General features: G+C 36.9%; 1 long non-coding RNA gene across 1 annotated transcript; it reads right to left on the reverse strand.

Moving 5' to 3' along the window:
- Positions 1 to 225: 225 nt before the first annotated feature.
- On the reverse strand, positions 226 to 16,108 carry LOC141553813 (uncharacterized). The gene is made up of 3 exons (XR_012485654.1): positions 16,011 to 16,108; positions 4,883 to 4,988; positions 226 to 280 (listed from the first exon to the last, which is right to left on the reverse strand). It is a non-coding gene; the product is annotated as an uncharacterized LOC141553813 (long non-coding RNA).
- Between the last annotated feature and the right edge of the window lie 1,362 nt (positions 16,109 to 17,470).

Raw genomic sequence — 17,470 nt, forward strand, 5'->3', positions numbered from 1 at the left:
ATAACTATAGCAATCTAGTGTTTGAGGAACCCAAACACTCCAGCTTTTAGAATAAGAATTCACTATTTGACAAAAACTGCTAGAAAAAATGGAAATCTAATATGGTAGAAACTAGGCATTGACCAACACTTAACACCACATACCAAGATGATGTTGGAATGGGTTCATAATTTAGATATAAAAAGTGATATTATAAGCAAACTAGAAGAACAAAAGATGGTTTACCTCTCAGATCTGTGGAGAAGGCAGGAATTTGTGACCAAAGAAGAACTGGAACTCTCTATTGAACACAAAATAGATAATGTTTATTATATTAAGTTAAAAAGTTTTGTACAAACAAAACTAATACAGACAAGATTAGAAGGGAAGCAAATAAACTGGGAAAAAATTTACATTCAAAGATTTTGATAAAGGCCTCATTTCTAAAACATACAGAACTGATGCAAATTTATAAGAATTCAAGCCATTTTCCAATTGATTAATAGTTAAAGGATATGAACTAATAACTTTCAGACGGAGAAATTGAAACTATTTCTAGTCATATGAAAAGGTGCTCTAAATCACTTTTGATTAAAAATGCAAATTAAGACAACTCTGAGATATCACTACACACCTCTCAGATTGCCTAAGATGACAGGAAATGATAATGATAAATGTTAGATGGGATGTGTGAAAACTGGGACACTAGTACATTGGTGTTAGAGTTGTGAACTGATCCAACCATTCTGGACAGTGATTTGGAACTATGCCCAAAGTGCAACAAACTGTGCACACCCTTTGACCTAGCAGTGTTACAACTGGGCTTAAATTCCAAAGAGCTCTTAGAGGAGGGAAAGGGATCCACATGTGCAAAAGTGTTTGTGGTAGCCCTTTTTGTAGTGGCTATAACCTGGAAGCTGAATGGATACCCATATACCATAATTTATTAGTTATGGTGTATGAATGCTGTGGAATATTATTGTTCTATAAGAAATGATCAACAGGATGATTTCAGAGAGGTCTAGAGAGACTTACAGGAACTAATGCTAAGTGAAATGAGCAGAACCAGATCATTGTATACAGCAACTGACTGTGCAATATAATATTTTCACTTCTTTTGTTGTTGCTTGCTTGAATTTTATTTTCTTTCTCATTTTCCTTCCTTTTTGATCAGATTTTTCTTGTGTAGCAAGATAATTATATAAATATGCATGTCTATATTCAATTTACATATATGTTTACCATGTTTAACATATATTGGATTACTTGCCATTTAGAGAAGGTGGTAGAGGGAAGGATGGGAAATTGGAACACAAGGTTTTACAAGAGTCAATGTTGAAAAATTATCCTTATATATGTTTTGAAAAAAAAAGCTTCAATAAAAAAGAAAGAAGGAAGGAAGGAAGGAAGGAAGGAAGGAAGGAAGGAAGGAAGGAAGGAAGGAAGGAAGGAAGGAAGGAAGGAAGGAAGGAAGGAAGGAAGGAAGGAAGGAAGGAAGGAAGGAAGGAAGGAAGGAAGGAAGGAAGGAAGGAAGGAGGGAGGGAGGGAGGGAGGGAGGGAGGGAGGGAGGGAGGGAGGGAGGGAAGGAAGGAAGGAAGGAAGGAAGGAAGGAAGGAAGGAAGGAAGGAAGGAAGGAGGGAGGGAGGGAGGGAGGGAGGGAGGGAGGGAAGGAAGGAAGGAAGGAAGGAAGGAAGGAAGGAAGGAAGGAAGGAAGGAAGGAAGGAAGGAAGGAAGGAAGGAAGGAAGGAAGGAAGGAAGGAAGGAAGGAAGGAAGGAAGGAAGGGAGGGAGGGAGGGAGGGAGGGAGGGAGGGAAGGGAGGGAGGGAGGAAGGAAGGAAGGAAGGAAGGAGGGAAGGAGGGAAGGAGGGAAGGAGGGAAGGAGGGAAGGAGGGAGGGAGGGAGGGAGGGAGGGAGGAAGGAAGGGAGGGAGGGAGGGAGGGAGGAAGGGAGGGAGGGAGGAAGGGAGGGAGGAAGGAAGGAAGGAAGGAAGGAAGGGAGGAAGGAAGGAAGGAAGGAAGGAAGGAAGGAAGGAAGGAAGGAAGGAAGGAAGGAAGGAAGGAAGGAAGGAAGGGAGAGAGGGAAGGAAGGAAGGAAGGGAGAGAGGAAGGAAGGAAGGAAGGGAGAGAGGGAAGGAAGGAAGGAAGGGAGAGAGGAAGGAAGGAAGGAAGGGAGAGAGGGAAGGAAGGAAGGAAGGGAGAGAGGAAGGAAGGAAGGAAGGGAGAGAGGGAAGGAAGGAAGGAAGGGAGAGAGGAAGGAAGGAAGGAAGGAAGGAAGGAAGGAAGGGAGAGAGGGAAGGAAGGGAGGGAGGGAGGGAGGGAGGGAGGAAGGAAGGGAGGGAGGGAGGGAGGGAGGGAGGGAGGGAGGGAGGAAGGAAGGAAGGAAGGAAGGGAGGAAGGAAGGAAGGAAGGAAGGAAGGAAGGAAGGAAGGAAGGAAGGAAGGAAGGAAGGAAGGAAGGAAGGAAGGAAGGAAAAAAAAGATGACCAGAACTGTGGGAAACAATCTAAAGTTCAAACAAAGGAGGAAGAAAAACATAAAAAATAAACTTTAATGATAATTATTAAGGATCAAACAAGGATCAAGTATTTACTTTTAAATATGGGGACATGATACATGTTTCCCTTCTGAGCTCTATTATTATCAGGAATCATAGAGGGAATTCAATTAGACACAGTCAGGGGCTGTTTCATTATGCCTTCATGATCTTAAGAGAAAAATAGAAAGAGAAGAAAAGAGAAAGGAATCAGGGAGAGTGAGGAAAAGGGAAAGTAATATCTTACATAATTAGAATGCACAAGTAGACCTTTATACAGCTAGCACTTGAATCTCATTCTCATATGAACTCATCAAAAGAAGAAAGAATATACATACACACACATGAATTAGCCCAGAAATATAGTTCATTCAACAGGAAAAGGGAGGAAAGAGGAAAGGAAAGGTAATGAGAACTAGAATTAAAAGGAAAGTAGATTGAGGGAAGGATTCATCCTAAGCAAAATGAAATCTAAGTATGTGCCCCAAAAGCATATACTTACATATATGTGTTAGTATGTAGTTGTTTGATGAACTGATAAATGATGGCAATCTGAGGGGCTGCTCATAAATTGGGGAGTGGCTGAACAAGTTATCATATATAAATGTGATATAATATTGTTGTAATGAACTCTTATCAGCATTATGAGCAACCACAATTCCAGGGGACTAATAATGAAACATGTTACCCACCTGTTGATAGAGAAGTGAAGGATTCAGAATATATTCCAAAAAGGTCTTGAATGGACTGAATAGGTTTTTAATCTAATTAAGATAATTGATTTTGACTTAATAAATCATGGTTCTACCCCATGAATACTTTATGCTTCCTATCAACCTAAACCTAATCGTGGCTTTCCTGCTGGCCCTCATGGGAGTCCTAATTTATCAATCCCACCTAATATCTACTCTCTTATACCTAGAGGGTATAATGTGGTTCCTCTATCCTTATAATCATCTTAATCACCTACTTCCACATATTCTCAATATCCATAACCCCTCTAATCCAATGAGACAATATTTGTTAGACCTGCCTAATTTTGATTGACTACACATGTTTGTAGAGGCAGGTAGATGGCTCAGTTGATTCACTGCTTGGTCTGGAGGCAAGATGAGAGTTCATATCCAGCTTCAAATACTTATTAGCTGTGTGAACCTGGATTAGTTACTTAACTCTTTTTGTCTTAAGCCACTGGAGAAGGAAATGGAAAACCATGCCAGAATCTTTGCCAAGAAAACACCAAACACAGGATTCATGGGATTTGGGCCACAGGAGGTCACAATGAATCAGGTACAACTGAACACGTTTGTATTGGGGTTTGCTTTTCTTTTGTTCTCAAATTGAAATGGAAGAAGTTAGGGGGAAGTTTTGGCTAACTAAAAAAAGTTATTTTTTTAAATTCTTATTAATTAATTGACTAAGTGGAATTCAATGTGGACAGCTAGGTGGTGCACTGAGCTTGAAGTCAGGAGAATGTGAATTCAAATCCAGTCTCAAACACTTCCTAGTTAGGTGACCCTAAGCAAGTCACTTCACCCTGTTTCCCTCAGTTTTCTCATCTGTAAGATGAGCTGGAGATGGAAATGGCAAATCACTGCAGTATCTTTGCCAAGAAAACCCCAAATAATGTCACAAAGAAACAGACATGACTGGAACAACTTAACAACAGAAGTGTATTGTGTGTATAATTGTCCTCGTCATCTCTTTTGTTAAGCTCTTTAAGTAAATGTGTTTTACTTTGTCCTATTTATCCACTGGTCAAATTTAGTTAGAGGAACATAGATTGGGTTAAAGGCTCATGGTTTTGAGTGGGTGCTAATCTAGAATATTTTTGGAAGCTAGAAGGAAATCACCAATTCTTAAAGTAAGTAAACCTTAAAGTGTTTTAAGCTTTTACCCTTTATAAACCATCCCAGTAAAGTAGGAAGTGAGATTGTTATGATTCCCATTTTATGGGTGAGGAAACTTGGCTAACATCACATAGCCCCGAGGAGTTGAGCCAGGACTGAAACCCAACTCTCCTGACTCCATGTGGCTCCAAGAGTATTCCAACTCTCTCCATCATATTCCATGAACTCTGGGTTTCATTGAAATACAACACTGGAGGTTTCCAAATGTCACCTTGCCAGAAATTAATACACTCTGTTATCAAGCTTGGAGAAGGTGACTGCCATTTTACTAACTAGAAACATATTTCTCACTCTGAACAATCCATGGACAGCCTTTCCCCTCTTGGCTAGCAGAATCTAAACGAGACCTTTCTCTCAAAACATAATCTAGAGAAACTTGCTCATACAAACAGCAACCTTCCCTACCATCATCACCTTCACTCCCGGTGGGAGGATGAGGAAGAGATGAAGCCATATACAAACCTTTCACAAGCAGCTCAAGTGTAAGCTCTGTTGGGAACTCAGGAATATAATTACTCTTCCTCTTGCTCTTACTCTGTCTTCCATGATGGGTTTCTAAAAATGAAATCTGCCAATCCAAAGACATACATGATAGTGAGTAGTGAAAATTAATGAGGGAACTTAGAGGGAGGAGAACAGTGAGAACTGTTGTACATGCTATTCCACTCTATGAAACAAATGTTAAGACATGCTTTCTGTCCTTATATATGTTATATGTGGGCTTGATATAAAGAAAAACTTCCTGACAAATAGAATGATTGAAAAGCAGAATGAGGGGATTGCTTGGGAAATAGGATTTTCTACCTCATAGGAGGTCTTGAAGGAAAAGCTATTGATCATATGTATGGGACATTATGTGCTACTTACTCAAGTCCCCTCCAACTCTGAAATTTTGTGATTGTCTCCCCCTTTCAAAATGGAACCTGAGTGAAGTACTTTAGATCAAGCCTAGATGTTACAGAACGAATAGATTAGTGATAGAAATTGCCTCCTGAAACTTAAAAATCTTTTTTGGGGAGGGAAGGGAACAAGACACAGGAATAGAAAGGTTTTTGGTTCAGAAAGTTTTTGACCATTCAGTAATTCCAAGGCCCTTCAGAAACCCATCCTTCAATCTTGAACCATAGGACTATTGATTGATAGAACCCAGGGAAGAGCCAATTAATCTAAATGCAAAGAGAATCATCTATTCATTCTGAACAGACTTCTGAAATCTCCCAGAATGTGGAGCTAGTCAACTAAGGGTGATATAAGATGGCAGGAGGGAGAATGAGCAAGGAAAAATTAAAATAGCATCAATTTCCCAAGCAAAAACATCTGACCCTAGTGAAAATTTCAAGCGGAACATCTGCTTCTTTTATCCCTGTTCCTTTCCTCCACCTTCAGGCTGATTGAGTCCATGTGTCACTTCCAGCAATTGGAAAAGCTATTCAATTAATCATTGGCTTCTGTAAAAACAGTCAAGGGTCTGGCTCTTTGGTATCATTTAGGATCTCAGGCAAGGATGGTGTTGCTGTCTCTGGTAGAATTCCTTCCCTTGGAAGGTCTGTTTTTTCAATCACATTTTCATTGAGCCTCTCTCTCTGATAAGCACACATGATCTAAAAAAAATTTGTGTATGTGTATGTATATATGTATGTACACTATGTATTAGAAGTTGGATTGGGGGCTTTATTTAAAAAATGATAATTACAATAATTCCCAGAATCTTGTTTGGATTTTATTGTTTATTTTTTGCTTTTGCTTGATGGAAACCCTTCATCAACAAATTTGGAAGGAAAGGAAGATAAAACTGATGGTATTAAACCTAAATTCAGGCCACATCCTCATTTTTTTAGGAAATGTTTTTGTAGTCACTCAATTCCTCAGAGGAGTTCACCTGGACATTTCTTTATTCCCAGCTAATCTATATTTGTTTTCTTGGGTTTTTTGTTTGTTTTCTTGTTTTAATAACATGACAAAAAAAGCTATCAGGTTACAAGTCAGACCTCCATGATGGAAATGGGGAACATATTGGGATGAAGAAATTGACATATCTTTTGACCTGCTCCCACTGAGAACATATGTTTATTGTGAAACTTTCCAGGGGAAAGAATTTAGCATTGCCATCTTTGCCAGAGATAAGACTCAAGACAGAAAATACTAAGTGATACTAATAACAACAAATTACATTTATAAAATATTTCACCTTTGGGATTAACAATATTTTTTCCAACCAAGTTTAAGTGAAACCATTTGCTTTAAGATTCTGTCTAATATACATTATTTCCTCTCAGGCTTGAAACAATGCTGTTAGTTTAGGACTAAAAGTATGGTTATCACTGTCTTACAGATAAGAAAACAGGCTCAGAGAGATTAAGTGATTTGCTTGTAGCCAAACAGATTGTTTTTCAGAACAGGTTCTGAACTCAGATCTTCCTGATGCCAAATCTAAAGTGTTTTTTCCCCATTGTACTGCTAATAGAATCATATTTTATTATGAGCAAAGATTCCCAAAGTACCATCTGTATTTCTACTTAAGGTTCCAAATAAATCCACCATGTACTTCCAAAAGGTGAGATAGAGAAAAACATTTTAAAAAGAAATAAAATGAATATAAACATTTTATTCCTTATAGGTCACAAACAAGTGGCATTTTTAAGTGGAAAGCATTTCTATGTATTCGATGAATATCTTGATGAATTCTGATGAATAAATAATATATGATAACAAGAATTCTAGGAGGAATTCTATGAATCAGTTTCATTTATGATTTTGTTTTTAATTTTCACTTTGTAGGTCATGAACAATTAAATCTCAAGACAGGAAATGGTGTCATTGCAATTGAGGGGGATGACTGTGGTTAATTCTTCTGGAGAAAGGTTAGCTCCAGTGGGCAGGCATCTTATCTGGCTTTGTATTCTAAACATTGCCTATTGCATCCTTGTCCTCAACCGGTAAGGAGTAAATCCTATCTGCAGGAAACCAAGATCCACAGAGGATTTCCTCCAAGCCAAGTTTCCAGTCCTATTCAGGATCCAGCTGTTTTAACAGCATGACAAGAGCTTTCTGGCACTCACTAAATCCTAAATGATTTTGGGAAATGGTGCCATCAGAATTTCCTTTCTGGTTATGTCACCTCCTCCATCTAAATCTTTGAACCCTACAGCATCTTGATTAAAAAAAAACAAAAACACTTCTACAACTTCCCTAACTCTCACTGCTACCAAGTAACTATCACCTACTTTTAAGGTCCTTGTCAAAAATTACCCATTGATGGGGATGAATAGAACATTGTCATTATTTGTGGATTTTCAGGGGCCAAAAAATATGTCAGAACTGGAAAGGATTTGCGAAGTCTAGTCTGAATTGAACTTGAATAAGAATCACACCCAAAAAGCTGTAACTATCAGATCTTTGACTACAGCCTTCTAATGAAAGAGAACCTAATACCTCCCAAGACCATCCATTTCTGATACGTGCTATAATGAAGTTCTGTTTCATTTTAACTTTTCACCAAGATGTGAAATTGAAAAGGAGAGAATTATTTCAACAGGGTGAATCTTGTTTTAAGATTTTAGAAAATCTATGCGAAGTTTGAAATCAAGAACAGGAGGATTGAACACCAATAAGCTTGTTTTCAGTACTTTCTTGAAGTCAAAATTAGCTCACTCTCATAAAAAAAGTCCATTAAGCCATCCAACATCTATATAAAGTTGAGAAATCTAAGAAATTTGAAAAAACATAGTAGTATCCCTCCAAGAGTGAGTTGACTTGACTCAATTTAATTTTATAATCTCTTGACCACCTTGTATTACTTTTTCTCTCAGGCTCATTACAACTGCAATCAAGGTTCCTATGGTTTTGTTCTGGACCTTGAATGGACTTCCTAGTCAAGAAGGTAAACCAGAAGTAATATCATTCAGTCCATGGACTCCATATCCATTAGCAAGCATTGATGAAGCGTTTATCATGTGTCAGGTACAAAGAAAGGTAAAAACACAACCTCTGCCCTCTAGCAGCTCACAATCTAATGGGGAAAATGACATGCAAACAACTATGTACAAATCAAATATACCTATATGATAAATTGTTGGCAATCAACAGAAGGGGGAGACAGGCCAGTCTCTGGGGTGTATTCAATAGAAGGCAACAATATCAGAAAGAAAGAAAAATGAGAGGCTCTCATCCCATCCCATCCACCTTCTCTCCCCCATCATTGCTGACACCAGAGATAAAAAGAAAACACAGAACATATAAGAAAACAAAGCATATTCAAGGTAAGCTGCTTCTCCCCATGTGACCTCATTAAGGAGTCAGCTTAAGAGTCTTGGTGTTCTTGGCACTTGACACGTTCCCAGAAGATGAATTCTTTATTTTCCCTTAAATCCACACATGCTGCTCAAGTTTCATGAAAATTTTACTCGGATTCCTGGTGCTCTGTTGCTGGAACAATAACTTTACCTTTCCTTGCTGCAAAACAATTTGACATTGTCACTAAACTAGACCCAATGGTACTACTCTAAAGGGGGAAGGAAGGTTGGAAAACAGAGCAGGAAAGGGACTAAATCACTACTAGATCCCAAAGAGATCAGAGACAGTGGGAAAGCTCACACAGCTATTAAGAGTCTGAGGTAGAATTTGAACCAGATTGACTTCAAGTCCAGGACTCTTACCCATTGGTTCTCACCTCTTATGTTCTCTAGGAGGTCTAAACATAAAGATTGTTAAATCAAGGGGAAGATAGCTTTGGAATCTTGCCTATCCCTAAGGACCTATGAAGGCAAAAATATTAATAATAGATTAATTAATTTAATCAAATTATTCAATTAAATCAATTTTTAAAATAGCAAAGAGCTAAAAACCAAGTGGGAACCTATCGATTGGAGAACTGCTAACACAGCCCAAACAGCACATAAATGTAATAGAATATTACAATATTGTGAGGAGGAAAAAAGAAAGAAATTTTCATAATAACTTTATTATATATTTAAAAGGAATAGAAAATTGTATATAATATTTGCAGTTCCACATACAATCATCTTTTTATTATACTATGTAATGGAAATGCTTATTTTATTCCAGAAATTTAAAATAAATAATTTTAAATGATGGATATAAAGCATTCAGAGGAAGTTGAGAAGTCAACAGGTTGATCATTATTAAGCACCTGCTATTTTTACAAGACACTAAACTAAGTAAATGCTGGGAAGTCTTGTCAGTCTATGATTCTATTATCTTTGGATTTGGAAGAATCTTGTTTCCATTCAGTAGAATGTTAACTCCATGAGGGCAAAAACTTCTGTATATAAGTAACTGTAAGGTAATCTGAGAAGAGAGAGAAGTATTTAACAAATCAGAGAATATGGCATTTCAATTGATCCTTGAAAGAGCATAAGGATACTAAGAGACAGGAATAAGAAAGAAATGGGTATGTCTTATATAAAGTTATAGAGACTGGAAATGAAATGACTAGACTGGAGATCCGTCATCCAGTTGAAACATGAAGTTTGTGTAAGATGGAATGGAAAAATAGACAGTGGATCTGTGATTCCTTTAGCCTATATAGGAGATTCTCAGCAAGGAAACTCCTTCTACCATTACACGTCAGCAATTTATATCTTTAGAGAGTTGCCTAAAGCACTGTGAGGTTATGTAACTTTCCCAGGGTCACACAGCCAGTATGGTCAAGGATGTATTTGAACCCTGGCCTTCCCAGCTTTGAGGCTAAATCTCTCTCTCTTCTGTGTTTCTTCATCTTAGCACAAAGGGGAATAATGTGAAATAAGACTGAAAAAGTAAAATTGAGCCAGCCTTTTTCTGATTGGCAGCGAGGGCCATTCAAGGGTTTTGAGCAGGGGATGGAAATCATCACGAAAATAATATATTAGAAAGACTAATCTGACCACATTGAGAAGGATGAAGTGGAGTGGAGAAAATCCTGGAAATAGGAAGACAGGGATATTGAATAATTCAGGAGTGAAAGAAAGTAATACATGCAACAACCTCTCTTAATTCCTGCCTGTCATTCTTCTATATTAATTGGTTCATTAGTCAAACCTGAATATCTGAAAAATGGGAAAACTACAGAATGAGGGGGTGGGGGTTGGAAATCAGATAAAAAAGGCAATTGAGAAGACATCAATCACTATATGCCTCTTTTTTCTCCTCTACAAAATCTTTATGAGAATGCTCAAAACACATGCTGAGAACGTCCTTGATGAAAATATGAACAGAAGAGTTTTCACAAGCCATATTCTAGAGCAGAGCAGATCCTACCATGACACACAAAACGGAAAGGGGTAGAGAATACAAGATTCCCACTGCCAAACCTATTGTTTGGGGTTTAAGTCCTTAATTTGGTAGACCAAAATGTCCTCTTAAAGATTCTCCTCCAAGAAGAGGTCTCCCATATAGAGCCCCACAGAAAGCCACCAGAATGCCCCAAGGTTGTGTCAGTACATGGACTTTAAGGATGTTTCTGGGATGGAGTTTTGGAAAAGAAAGCTAAAAGAAGATGAATGGCAGGAAGGAATATGGCATCCCATGAGCATCCCACCAGGAGATTGTGGACTTTTTCATTTGTTCTCCCCCTCAGGCCAAAGTCCAGATACTAAGCACTGAAATAGCTTCAAGAGATTTCATTACTCCTGCTGATCCCTGAATGAATGAATAATTGAATAAATTAATTAAAAACCATTTACTAAATGCATGCTATATACCAGGAACAGTGTTAAATGCTGAGAAGACAAATGCATAAATGGAGCATTTCTTTGTCTTCAAGGTGTGTGCTACCGGTGGGGAATGAGGAGGAGGAGAAAGAAAAGAAAAAGGAGGAGGAGAAAGAAAAGGAAAGGAAAGGGAAGAGGAGGAGGTAAAGGAAGAGGAGAATGGGTTAACATTTGTATAGGCCTTTAGGGTTGGAAAGTATGGCACATATAATTTCTCATTTGACCATCACAACAACCCTGTGAGATAAGTCCTATTATTATCCCCATTTCCCAGCTGAGGAAACTGAATCTGTGAGGTTAAGTGATCTCCCTGAGTTCATATAGCTATTAAGTATCTGAGACAGAATTTGAATTCAGGTCTTTCTGACCTTAAGCCCAGTGCTCTTACCAACTATACCCCTCGTGTCTTCCTGAGATGTCTAAATGAATACACCAACAGCTTGAGTAGAGCTTTGGATTCTTGCCCACCCTTCTTCAAGGAAAACATTTCTGCCTGGATGGGAAGCAGGAAAATGAGCCATGAGACTGACAGTTCTCTTCTCCGAAAGAGAGTAGGACTGAACTAAGATTATAACTATTTGCCTTCTTCCTAAATATTGCTGGTTTTTAGCTTCCCTTGTCACTATACCTGAAAGGGGGAATGTATGCTAATCTTTTATACCTAACTGCTCACAAAATGAGAAGGCAGAGGAGGATCAGAAATTGTCCCTTTGAAAGATCTTTTACTATCAACATCATCATCCATTCCTGGAAGTATTTTTAAAATTAGCCAAATATCTAGCTGGGTGATCTTGGGCATGACACTTAACCCCAATTGTCTCAGCAAAAAGTAAAATAAAATAAAATAAAAAGTTAGTTCTCTGTGTCTCTGTCTTTCCCTCAGTCGCTTTGTCTTTCTCTGTCTCCGTCTCTCATTCAAGCGTGAATGTGTGTGTTACCCCTTTCTCTCATTTTCGAAGATTCACATTTCAGCCACATTTCAAGTGCTAACCATGAAACCCGGAATTGGAATCAAAATTCAATCAAAAGAAAGGCTCATTGCTGGTCCATAGAGGGGAAGAGAAGTGAAAATGGATGTCAGCTGAGAAATGACCTTTTCATTACTTATCTACTCCTAAGTGTAACTGCTGATCTGGGTCTATTCTACCTGCCCATGTAGAACTGATGTCTCTATTGAAATATCACACCTAGCTGGCCCTCTGGAGAAACAACAAACACATGGGCACTTACCCTCACTCTTGTCTTAACCCTTCTTCAATTGAATATCTCCAGATTTCAAAAACAGACACTAGACATGTCCTTGGAGAGAGACCTGAAATCATATTTACTGATCGTGCCTATTCAAAGGAAAATAGAAACCTTTCTGGGTCACAGAAAGCCAAGGAGTTCTTTTTTTCAAAGTACTGTCTTCTTATTTGCTGTGTTTGGGAAAGAATGGTATAGAAAGGAAAGGTTAATAAAGCATAAAACTTACTTCTTCTTATGTATATTTGTCTCGTGTGGATAGATGGATGGATGGATGGATGGATGGATGGATGTGTATATCTATAGTTGGGGTATCATTTCCAAGTCATCTATATTTTAATCAATCAACTAGCATTTTTAAGTGTTTATTATGTTCTAGGCACTGTGCTGGGTATTGACAGGCCACAAGCATTAATTAGGCACTTAGTATGTGCCAAGCACTGTGCTAAGCACTGGAGATATAAATACAAGCCAAAAGAAAAATAGTTTCTACCTTCAAATAGCTTATATTCTAATGAGAAAAGACGATACACAAAGGGAAGAGAAAGAGAGAAATAGAACATGACTCTCATGGGCCTGTCCTCAAAATACAGGCCCCAATTTCTCAATATTATCAGTATTCTTAAAACTGTTATCATTACGAAGAAAGTTTGAAAGAAAGGCTGGAGCCAAGTTGAATATGAGAAGTTGATTCTAAAAAGTAAAAGTGGATAGGAAAAGATTAAAGGGAGCAATTGTATTTTTCAAATGGGGGGCGAAAGGAAGAATTTATACAGAGGAAGGAGGTAGGGGTGAAAAACTGGTAATGTAACCTTACTTTCATCTGGGTTAAAAAGGAAACAACATGTACATCTGGAAGGGGATAGAAGCCTTGTGAACATAGAGAGGTAAGAAAATTGAGAGACAGGGTGGGGAAATGAGTGCGTTGACTGAGATTTGGGAGTGTAGGAACAAAGACTGGAGAGGAACTTTTGGATAAATATGTGGATTGGGAAGGGGGATAGGGTGAAGAGGATTCTTAGAGAAGAGTGGGATGGGAAGTGGGAGAATGAGGGAGAAGATAAAATAACCAAAACAGGGTAAAAAGAGGTTGAGAAAGGAAATAATGAGTAAGATAGAGGAAAATTCATAGGCGTTATAATTTTAAATAAGAATGGGACATTTATAGTAGCTTTGTGGTCACAAAGAACTGGAAATTGTAGAGGTCCCCATAGTTTGGGGAATGGCTAAACAAGTTGTGATGTATGGTTGTAATGAAATACTACTGTTATAAAAAAATGATGAGCTCTTCTAAAGTTACCCTTTGATCCAACACTGTTTCTACTGGGTTTACATCCCAAGGAAATCTTAAAGTAGGGAAAAGGACCCACACGTGCAAAACTGTTTGTGGCAGCCCTTTTTGTAGTGGTAAGACATTGGAAACTGAGTGGATGCTCATTTGCTGGAGAATGACTGAATGAGTTATGGTATATGCATGTTTTGGAACACTATTGTTCTATAAGAAACAATCAGCAGGTGATTTCAGAGAGATCTGGAGAGACTTACATGAACTGATGCCGAGTGAAATGAGCAAAACCAGGAGATCATTGTACACAACAACAGCAAGATTAATGATGATCAATTCTGATGGATGTGGCTCTTTCCAACAATAAGATTTTTTATCTTATGAGCCATCTACACCCAGGAGAGGACTATGAGAACTTAGTGTAGATCACAACATAGTATTTTCACTCTTTTTGTTGTTGTTTGCTTGCATTTTTTGTTTTCTTTCTCATTTTTTTCCTTTTTGATCTGATTTTTCTTGTGCAGAAAGATAATTGTATAAATATGTATGTATATATATATATATATGATTTAACATTTATTTTAACATGTTTAACATATATTGGATTATTTGCCATCTAGGGGTGGGGATGGGGAGAAGGAGGGAAAATTTTGGAACACAAGATTTTGCAGGGGCCAATGTTGAAAAATTAGCCATGCATATATTTTGAAAATAAAAGGCTTTAATAAAAAAACAACAACTGATAAGCTCAGTGATCTTAGAAAGGCATGAAAAGACTTACATAAAATGCTGAAAAGTGAAGTGAACAGAAACAAGAGAAACATTGTATATGGTAACAATAGTATTAAGAAGAATTTTGAGCAACAAAATCATTTTGAATATTATAAATATACAAATTAAAAAGAAAGGATGTATGAAGATAGATGTTATCTCCATCCAGAGGAAGAACTAATAAATAGAAGTATGTATAGAATAATTTTACATGTATAGGTGTATTTGTGTAAAATGGTAGCCATCTCTTAAGGCAGTACAGGAACAAAGAAGAAAAAAGGGGGGGGGAAGAAATTTACATGATACCTTTGTTATATATTTAGAAAGAATAATAAGTTGTACATGGTGGATTTGCAGTTTTATATGCAACCATAAGCAATTTTATATATATGCTATTTTATAGAAATACTTGTTTTATTCTATAAATTAAAAATTAAAAGAAAAATTAGAGGATCCATGTGGAACTCACTAATGGAAAAAGGCAAGACAGAAGGATATTCCAGCAGGAGAAAGCCATAAAATCTTAGTGGCAAAGTCTGGACAATCCAGAGCATAGTCTAGACATGAATTACCAATGGTGAGTCTTGACTACAAATACAAAAGGAAAAAAATTTGTTGTCCTCAAGGATCTTGTTTTCTAACAGGGAAAACACTTGCAAAACATAAGTTTATTCAAAGTATTTGCAAAGTAAACATAAGGTAATTTTTTCCTTTTAAAATAGTTTATTTTTTCCAATTACACATAAAAACAATTTTAAGAGTTTTTTATTTTAATTCTTTCCCTCCCTTATCCTTTCATCAGATGACAATGTGATATAGATTATAGATGTGCAGTCATGCAAAAACACATTTTTATATTAGTCATGTTGTGAAAGAAAACACAAACAAAAGAAAGAAGAAAAACAAAGTTTTTTTAAAAGTATGCTTTCAAACACAATACTTTTATGGGTTATAAGGTAATGAATTTTATTTTGAGATTTTTGAAAATATTCCCCAAGTTCAAGAATTCTGAAGTACTTCTTCTAGCCCAATGGGAAGAATTTACTAGTCAATTTAATCTCAGAGTTTATCTTTCTAGTCATAGAAAAAAGAATTATTGGGCAACACGAACCACAGACTTTAAAACCTTGTCAATAAACTCCAGTTTGAGAGTGTGAAGATCCCCATTTTATCCAGAGAAGGGGAATTTCCCACTGAGAAGAACAAAAACAAAGGACTATGGCCCCAACCAGGTGATGATAGGATGGATGGACAAAAAATTGGAAACAAAAAACAAAGTCATTGCCTTGACACACACTCCCACCATGAATGGTGTATGTGTGAGTAAACCCATGTGTGAACACACGCACACATCCTACTCCAAAACTTTCAACAAAAGATAAAAATATTGACACAACCAGAAAGAATTCAAAGTCTGAGGACTCACAATCACACAAGATTTATTAGCTATTATTTTAAAGAACTAAAGAACATGGAATAAGATATTGCAAAAGGCAAAAGACAAAAGATCTATTATAGTAAATTATTCAGATAATGGTAGAGGGAAGGATGGTAGTAAGGATGGAAAAAGGCTACTTACCTAATAGCTCAAAACTTATTTCCCTTCTAGGAAAGTCCAAATATCTCAAAAGTACTATTATGTCCATGTAGAATTCTGTGAGAAGGAATGATTCACCAGTTTTGAAGTATTGTCCTATATAAAAACCCAAGTTCAATTCTTTTCAAAAAGGTGTCAAAACCATGGATAGCACTCTGAAAGATTCTAGAACTCTTGTGGACAAGATTCCTACTAAAGAGAAAATCAATCAGTCAAACAAGCATTTATTAAGCACTTTACTATATACCAGGTATTATGCTAAGGACTAAAGCTGGAACTTGGATACAGAGAAAGGGGAAAGTAGCCCCTGCTCTCAAGGAATTCATATTCTAATGGGGGAAATAACATAAATAACTATGCTAATAGTTATTTACTATAACTATATGAGATAAATACAAAGAAAATAGAATTATTTGGAATCAGAAAAGCATCAAAAGCTGAAGAGAAGCTTATTGGAAGAGATGACTTAAGCTAAAGTAGGAGGGAAGTCAGAGAAGCTAAGATATAGGAAAATAATATTGATCCCTAAAGAGTTATTTTGAGTCTTTTTATATGTTTCCCATATTTGTTTATGGACTCTTTAAAGTCCTTTGTATCTTCTGTGTAGTAAAATGCAGTCTGTCCTATTCCCAATGCCATTTGTTCATCTAAATGTTTATATAAAACCCCATGGAGACCCACATTTATAAAAAAAAAATTAAAAGATAAGAATTATACTTAAGTTATATCAGTTGATCCAGAAACATTTATTAAATATCTTTTTGCAGGAACCCTCTAGTAAGACATGGTCTATGTGAATCCAAAACATAGCAGTAAATATGCTCAGAAGTAGGCTGTAAGTGATATAGAGAACTAGTAGAAATTATAGTAATCCTTCCGTGGTTAGCACAGTTCATAGGAACATGCTATTTAGAGCTGATTGAGACCTTAGGAATTATCTAATCCATCTCCATCTTTTTACAGATGTGGAAACTGAAGCCCAAAGAAAGTGACATGCAGATAATTTACATCAGAATTTGGATTTGAAATCTTTAAATCCATCCGAATCCCAAAGATCTGAGCTCTTAAAAGAGCATGAACCATGTGTCCATCATAGTATCCATCACAGCATTCCACAATAGTGAGTATTCAAAGCTTGTGAAAGATATAGTATGGAACAAACAAATGTTCTTTAAAAGGCAGACAAGGCAAAAACAAATGCTATCATTTCCCTAAACATACTCTCTAGTCAATTTGGGCTTTTTCATAATACATTTTTGACACATATTGAGCTTGTAGTCCACTAAGATTCTCTTTAGATGAACTTCAATCTAACCATAACTGCCATGTTGTTTACTTGTAAAGTTGACTTTTTAACCCACATCTAAGACTTTCCTATTAGATTTTATTTTTTTAGATTCAGCCCAACATTCTATACTGTCAAACTCTTTTTTCAATCTTGA

The sequence above is a fragment of the Sminthopsis crassicaudata genome, chromosome 2 (assembly GCF_048593235.1).
Source record: "Sminthopsis crassicaudata isolate SCR6 chromosome 2, ASM4859323v1, whole genome shotgun sequence".
In the NCBI taxonomy this organism is placed as follows: Eukaryota; Metazoa; Chordata; class Mammalia; order Dasyuromorphia; family Dasyuridae; genus Sminthopsis; species Sminthopsis crassicaudata.